Source organism: Leptonychotes weddellii, chromosome 4, assembly GCF_054177405.1.
Source record: "Leptonychotes weddellii isolate Sample4059 chromosome 4, ASM5417740v2, whole genome shotgun sequence".
Taxonomy (NCBI): domain Eukaryota; kingdom Metazoa; phylum Chordata; class Mammalia; order Carnivora; family Phocidae; genus Leptonychotes; species Leptonychotes weddellii.
Genome location: NC_138372.1, coordinates 21,067,096 through 21,075,033, shown reverse-complemented (window position 1 = coordinate 21,075,033; position 7,938 = coordinate 21,067,096). Strand labels below are relative to the sequence as shown.

At 50.8% G+C, this 7,938-nt stretch overlaps 1 long non-coding RNA gene across 2 annotated transcripts in view; it reads left to right on the top strand.

The window, feature by feature from the left end:
* Positions 1 to 4,245, top strand: part of LOC115939876 (uncharacterized) — a 16,008-nt gene extending 11,763 nt beyond the window's left edge. The window contains exon 4 of one of the 2 annotated variants that reach the window (XR_014144553.1): positions 2,673 to 4,245. This is a non-coding gene — a long non-coding RNA (uncharacterized LOC115939876). The remainder of the gene's footprint in view (positions 1 to 2,672) is intronic. The other variant, XR_014144552.1, reaches the window with a different exon arrangement.
* The last annotated feature ends 3,693 nt before the right edge of the window (positions 4,246 to 7,938 follow it).

Sequence of the window (7,938 nt, the reverse complement as noted above, 5' to 3'; positions counted from 1 at the left end):
TGGGGAGGGCAGTGTGCCTGGGGGTCGGTTGGGGGTGTTGGGGGGAGGCAGCACGCCAGTGAAGGTCTTTGAGCCTTTTTTTTTTTTTTTGAAGATTTTATTTATTTATTTGACAGAGAGAGATAGTGACAGCAGGAACACAAGCAGGGGGAGTGGGAGAGGGAGAAGCAGGCTTCCCGCCAAGCAGGGAGCCTGATGCAGGGCTTGATCCCAGGACCCTGGGATCATGACCTGAGCCAAAGGCAGATGCTTAACGACTGAGCCACCCAGGCGCCCTGGTCTTTGAGCCTTTTCCACCTTCGAGCTGAGGCCTGAAGAAGGAGGAGTAGGACGTTGGAATATCAGACAGATGGCCAGCCAGGCACCAGGCAAGGGCATCCGTGGGGCATTGCCGTGGGAGCAGGGATGATGGAGCGGTTAGCTCCACCTGGTGGGAGCAGAGAGGACTTCAGCCAGGAGGTGAAACCTGCGTGACGCGGATGAGTGCTGACGGGGTCACAGGTGGGAAGAGCCACGAGAGACACAGGCAGAAAGGTTCCAGACCTGGGCGGGCACACAACATGGCGAAGCAGCTAGCATCATGGCTGGAGGGCTTCCATGTGAGGCTGGGGGTGTCCTGGGATGAATGTGTGGGGATGGGGCTCTCTCCTCAGACAAGGACACCACTGTGTAAGCAGCAAGTAAGTTACAGTCCTCGAGGCCGTGTGGCCCCGTAGCTCCCAGGCCCCAGGCCCCTTCCAGCTGCAGAATGTTGCAAGCCAGGAAGGCCCGCCTGGGCGCTCACGGGATGCCAGTGGACAGACTGCTCTATTTGGCTGCATCTGGTTTTGGTTTCCTGTCCTCACCCCAACCATCCAGGGGACCTCCCGCTGCTCCTGCACCCTGGGGTGGCAGCCCCGGAAAGCCCGCCCCAAATAACCAGCCCTGAACCAGGTCAGCTTTCCTCTCCTATTTTAGATCAACCCAGCCAGACTTGATCCCTTTGGGAGCAGCAGACACTCATGTCTCTCCTGGGCTCACTAGATTGGTAAGACCCTGAGACTCTCGCAGCAGGCTACCGAGGTAAAAGTTTTCAGAATTTCAGGCCCTTTGATGGAGAAAGTCTGCCTGATAAATAATTGAGAGAGCCTCCACTTCCTGAGAACTGCGAGGAGCAGTGAAGGCCTCCCAGTCCCCCCAGCAAAGCAGAGCTTCGGAGCGCTCCTGCGGAGGGGCAGGAAGCCTCTCCTTCAAGATGAGTCAGGAGAGGCAAGAGGACTGGCGTGGGAAAAGCCTGGCCATGCCAGGAGAGGGCCGGTGGGCACCTGCTTCAGGGAAAGATGCAATGGGCGCCATACCCGAGAGCTGCTCTCACTGCCTTATGATCAGGATCCCATTTCACCCCTGAAAGACGCCATGTGGTAGGAGTGCAACCCCCATTGGACAGAGGAGGAAACTGAGGCAGAGATAAGCCAAGCCCTTCTGGGAGGTGAGGGCCTGGTGTCTGGCCTGTCATTCTTCGCCTCTCTGCTCACCTGGTGGTCCTCACGCACCAGCAGGATCCTGGAGTGTCAAGGACCTCCAGAACCTGAAATCTGTGCCACTGTGGGATCAGGATCCTAAAGACACAAGCTTGAATCCCGGGTCATTTGCTGCTCTGGAAAAATGCAGTGTTAGAGTCTATCGTGGGGGTTGCAAGCTAGATGTATATGACATGTGGAGCATAGGGTCCTGCACAAAGTCGATACGCAGTGGATTCTGAGTATTACCTAAGGTTGTGCTAAATGCTCTTAATTAACCAACCCCAAAATGTAGAACGGCTCCAATGCAACAAAAGTTGTATGGAAACTGCAAAACAAGTGCTCTTGATGGGCGCCACACAATGGCAGGACGCTGGGTCCGAGATAGCTTCTCCCGGGAGACACCCACCGATCAGTACGCAGTTTCTGTCTTGCTAACCCGCTCTCCTAGTGTCTGCTTGGTTTACATACTTCAGGGAAGCCAGCTGCTGGGCAGGAAAGGCCCTCATGGCAAGGAGCAGAGGGCAGGTGGTCCTCTGATGCATCAGGTAGGCAAAAAGGTAAGGAACTCATGGGAGGGCCTCAAAGGCCTGAAGTGGATGTGACATATGTCACTTCGGCTTACGTTCTGTTGTCTGGGATATAATCATGTGGTCCCGCCTACCTGCAGAGGGGGCTGGAGATGGAGTCTTGCTGCGTGCCCAGGGAGAAGAAGAACCGTATTTGGTGAACAGGTGGATGGTCTCGGACCCCCGGGAAAGGTGAACTAATGTGCCAGGAGACCCAGCGGGTTAATAGCAGAACCCAGGCTCCTGAGTGTGCAGCAGGGCCCCAGGCTCTTCCATCTACATGTCACACCAGAATGAGGCAGAGTCACAGGACTGGCCGGTGAACCAGGGACAAAGGTTCACCTGAGTCAGGGGAAGGGAGGCTCAGATGATCATTGTCTCTGTCTCCCTGCCGGAATCATGGGTGGGGGGTAGAAGGCCACAGCTCCAGGGCTCTTGGTTGTGAAGTTGGTTAAGATGCACAGTTGGCCTCAGGGTCCCCTTGGGATTAGTTTCTTTATTTGTCAAATAAGACTATAGCAAGGGGATATACCACGTGGGGTCACTTGAGGGTGAAGTGAGATCTTTGATGCCCTCATAACTCGCCTTTCCCTCTTCTCTTCAGGTCCTGCTCCTCTGCTGGGAAGATCTCATGTGGTCAAGCTAAGGTACTTGGAATGATGTTGGTGCCAGGGGTACTTTCTTCCCAGGGGTGTTTGGACTCAACAGGGAGCCCATGACTAGGGAAGATGATCATACAGTTCACTGATCTCAAATCCCTGCCATCAGATGGATGAGGACAGTGACACTCGAAGATGGGACACCTCATAAATATGTGTAACCCCAGCCCCCAAATCCCACCTCTAGGAATTCGACTCTTGGAAACTTACAGATGTACATGGAGAGCTTTTTCATGTAGGATGTGCTTATGATAGCTAACACTGGATATAATCACATGATATAATCATGTGTCGCCACAGGAATTGGGTAACATTATGTATGGTTCATCAATTCAGTGGGAAAGTAGTGGCAATGATCCGACAACTGAGAATCATTGTGTAGAACATATGAAAGGCAAGGGAAAATTTTGTCACATGGACGTAATATAATCAGAAAATTCTAGAACAGAGTGTGTAGTATGCCCTCCCTTTTGTAGGAAAAATACAAACATATAAACACATGTTTGACAGAAGTTATTTTTGGTGGTGGCATTATGAGTGGTTTTTCTCTCTTCCTTTTTATTTATCTATACTATCTATAATGAACATGTATAATTTTTCTGAGAGAAAGAAAATATTCTTAACATGAGGGTTAGCATTGTGTTGCCCACAGGACTGGATGATATCTAAGGACAAAGAGATCATGACCTTTTGTGGCTTTAAATATTGGACATTAACAGTGTCTAAACAGGAGCTGAAATCACTGGCAGAAGGTCAGGATTTCTTTTGCCTTTGAGATCCTTGAGAGTTAGCTGTTGATTGAAAAGGTCTTTGATTTTGGCAGTCCAGTTATGCCTTCCTGAGCTAATAAGGACATCCTCTTGATTGAGTGCATGTGAAGCTTCCCCATCACACTACATCAGTCAGCAATTGCTGTGTAACAAGCAACCACAAATCTGAGTGACATACAATAAGAAGCCTGTGTCTCTCATACATTTGCAGGTTAGCTGGGAAGTTCTAAGCTGCAGGTTTGGGCTATAAGCAGCATCTTCCCATGACAAAGGCAGAGGCACCCCTGCCCACATTTCACAGGATGAAAGAAGTGACGGGCCAAGTCCAATGTCAAGAGGTCCGGAGGTTCACTTTGTCTTTTGTGAGAGAAAACCAGAGTCACGTGGCGAGGTGCCTGGGTACAGGGAGAGGTAACGAGTAGAACCCACCATCTAGCATCCACGAATGGTTGCTTTGGTCAGGTCATGCTGTGAGGTGGTTGAACACACTGTGGACATGTTTAAAATAACATTATTCCTCCACTGATTAATTCTTTTCAAAGTATAATACGAATGGAAGGAAATTAAAGTTACTGTAATTCCATTACCTACAGATGGCCTTTTAAGATTTTGCTGCATTTCCTTGAAGGATACACATCCGTCTGCACACTCAAATAAACATCAGCATATATTTATATAACAAAAGCAGCATCACATTTTATTTGTTTTTTACCCTGCCTTTTTTTTTTTCAACCTAATCTCATCCTGTGAGCTTTTACTAGCATTATTAAATATTCTTTAGAAATGGGCTCTTCATAGATGTATAATTTCCTCTAAAGATGTAATGCTACTTATATAGATAATCCCCTATGGGTAGATATTTAAACTTTTTCAGATTGTATCCCATTACAAACAACATTATAACGAGCATCACGGAATACGGTAATAATCAACATATACTGAGCTTTTTCATACACCTGTCTCTGTGCTAAGCACATTCCATGAGCAACCTCACGTGGGCCTCAGGTTTCCCTCTCCAGCAGGTACAATAACAATCTCCATTTACAGATGACGAGACCAGGGCTCAGAGATGATAGGAACTTGCTCGGGGTCACACGGCAGCTGTATAATTGGTAGAGTGGAGACAAAAATTCAGATCTGATTGATGATATAAAGCCCATGCTCTTAACCACTCAGCTAACCTCCCCTTCTGTGTACCTCCCTGATGATTGCTTTGGGAGTAATTTCTAGAAGTAAGATCTCTGGGTTTGCACACTTTAAGGCTCCCAGGGCATATTGCCAACGCACCTTCCAGAAAGCTGTCAATTCAAACTACAGCCAACAGTCTATTCACTCATAGTGTTAACTGTGTGCTGGGCACTGTTGTAGGAGCTGAAGACACAGTGACGACAAGAAAAGCACAGCCCCAGCCCTCCCAGGGCTGCTGGGGTCCCGACTCCCAGGGGAGAGGGAGGGGACAGGTACAGAAGAGAGAATGTTATACATTCAGATAAATAAACAAAGCTGAGGGGTAGAACAGTGACTGGGGTGGGCCTTGGGGTGGGTGGAAAAGGGTAGGATTATCCCAGAGGCCTTCTCAGAGGAGGGGGCCTTGAGCTGAGCTCTGAATGACCAGAAAGGAAAATTTGGGAAAGAATTTTCCAGGCAAGTAATACAACAAATGCAAATTCACCAAGTGGGACCAAGCTCAACAGTTTGAGGAAGGGGAGAAGATAGACTTGTCTGCATCGGGGTGAGGGCTGGGGGGAGTCAGTGGGCAGGGAGGGATCAGGGAGGTCTTGCAGACCATGGGGAGGAGATTATGTTTTATCTCAAGTATGGTGGAAAGCCCTGGAAGGCAGTGGCATCATGGGTCTGAAAATTATACCATCAGGGCATCCTCTTTAAGAAAAGGGTATATAGAATTAGGAATCAAAATTCGCTATGCAATTTAATGTCTATTTAGAATGAGAAAAGAAATCACAATAAATTGCAGATTTCAAAAAGCCGACTATTACCGAAAACATCACAAAATGTAGGAAAATCCCCCTGTATTTTTTACTTAGCATCCTGACACGCCCTCACAGCTTTCTTTCCCCCCGACTTGTTTGGGCTGCTTTCGCTTTATTCCCATCTTCATAAGACAATGATTTTGTAGTATTTTCTGTGGAGAGACTAGAAAGTTAAATCAGGTTTGCCTCCCGCAGTCTGAGCATAATGGCTTTCTATGCTTACAGAGTTAAAGTTTTTCTCACCTTCGCATCTCACTATGGATTATGTCATGCACATTTTCAGGATTCTTGTCAAATCTGGGGAACCTGTCACAATTCTTTATATACCCGCAGTAAGCTTTCAGGGCACAGTCAGCTTTCCTGACAGTTAAAATCCTAATTCATCTTCGAATTGACAATGCTTACGAACCACATTGCTTGGGGCCCGACCAGGACCTCAGAGGGGTGTGGAGGGTGAGCATCTCTGAAGCTGCAGTTTGTTTTAGCCTCAGGTAAAGCCACCTGTGTCTGGAGTGTTCTCCCGGGGGAGGGAGATGGTCTGACCCCTGGGCTGCTGAGCAGAGAACAGCAGACTCTGGGGGCAGGGAGGGAGCGGGGAGCCTGGTAGGGGGCTGAGGGCAGCCTCCCTGCTAGCAGGGGTGGAGGTGAGCAGGTTCTCGGACCGTTTGGGGGGTGCTGATCTGGGGAAGCAGAAGGAAGCCCTCGAACATGATTTGTACTATGTCTGTGGTTTGACTTCTCTCTTTCTCCCATGTTCCCTGGGGACTGAGGCCTGGGCATGCGGCCTCCCCGCCCACCGTGGCTCCTCACGCAGAACCAGAGCCTCACCCCTGCCCCAGAGAGTACAATCGGAGGAACCAACAGGACTTCATAAAGACTCCGGCGCTGAGGTGCTGAGCAGACGAAAGCAGGTTGGTCCCCTAATGGGCCCGAACAGGGGTTCAAGGGGGCAGCCAGGCCACAGCAGAGCCAGAGGGGAGACCCCACCGTGCCCAGAGAAGATGCTGCTGGCGCACGGGGCCCGCTCTCCGTGAGAATGCCCGGTGGTCAGTCAGTGCTTTCCCAGGAGCAGACTGAAGGCCAAGGCCGGAAGGATTTCAAAATAGCTCTGACGACAGTATGGAAACTCCATCTCTCACTCCCAGCCAGGGAATTAAGGTATTTTCATCAGGTCAAATCCGTCTCGTTGTTTAAGGAGGAAGAGCTTTGTGAGGTTGATCAAGCGCAGGGTGGGTGTCTCTGCATTTGTGCTGAAGTTGGGGGTCCTCCCTGTCCATGAGTGGCCTCTTTTGAAGCCATTGTTCTTCCCACCTCGGACCCTTCCCACTCTGCAGGGACTCACCCTTCTGCAGGGTCCACAGAGGCGGGGCCGGGCACAGGGCACGGGGAGGAGGCCGGCACAGGACTAGGGGTGTGAGGGGCTCCGGGTAGGGGAAGAGTGCCCTGAGAGACATGGGCAATGTTTGTTTTCGTTTGATTTAGGATGGAAACTTGCTAAAAGCAATGAAAACCTGGAGGAAAAAAACTCCATTTTTCATGATCCAAGTCGAACCAGGGGTTTGAGCGGCTGGGGATCCGAGGGTAAGGCCGGTTCTGCGGTTTGAAATCAGGAGGGAAGGCTATGCCTCGTTGACAAGCTGACTGCTACGGATTGAGTTGTGTCTCCCCCACATTCATATTCATGGTGGAGTCCTAACCCCCTCAGTACCTCAGAAGGTGACCTTGTTTGGAGTGAGGCTCTTTACGGTGGGGATGACGTTAAAAGGAGGTCCTCAATCCACTCTGACTGGTGTCCTCACAGAAAGGGCAATCCTGAGACAGGCCCCCGCAGGGCGAGTGCCATGGGAGGATGAAGACAGACATGGGGGTGACGAATCTCCAAGCCAAAGGACACCAGAGGTTGCCGGGCACCCACCAGGAGAGGGGAGAGGCTGGGACAGATTGTCCTCGCTGCTGCACAAGGAGCCAAACCTGGCAGCACCTTGACCTCGGGCTTGCAGCCTCTGGAACCAGGAGACGGTAAATGTCTGCTGCTTAGCCTCCCCTGTTGTGCAGCCCCAGCAAAGGAATACGGTGACACTGGGTGGCAGACTTGAAGGAGGAGAGGAAGTGGGCCAAGCAGATGCTGGGGAAGAACATTCCAGGCAGAGGAACGGCCAGTGCAGAGGTGCAGAGAGCAAGGCGGAGGGCCGGCTGCAGAGGTGGTGGCGGGGGGTGGGGGTGTGCGGACCACGGAGGGCCTCAAGGGCCACTGAGTACCTTTGGGCTCCACACTGAGAGCAATGCGGAGCCACAGCAGGATGTGGACCTCCCATTTTTTTTTAAAGTAGGCTCCACACCCAGCGTAGAGCTCGAACCCACAACCCTGAGATCAAGACCTGAGCTGAGATCAAGAGTCGGACGCTTAACCGACTGAGCCACCCAGGCGCACCAAAAACCCCTGCCCCCAT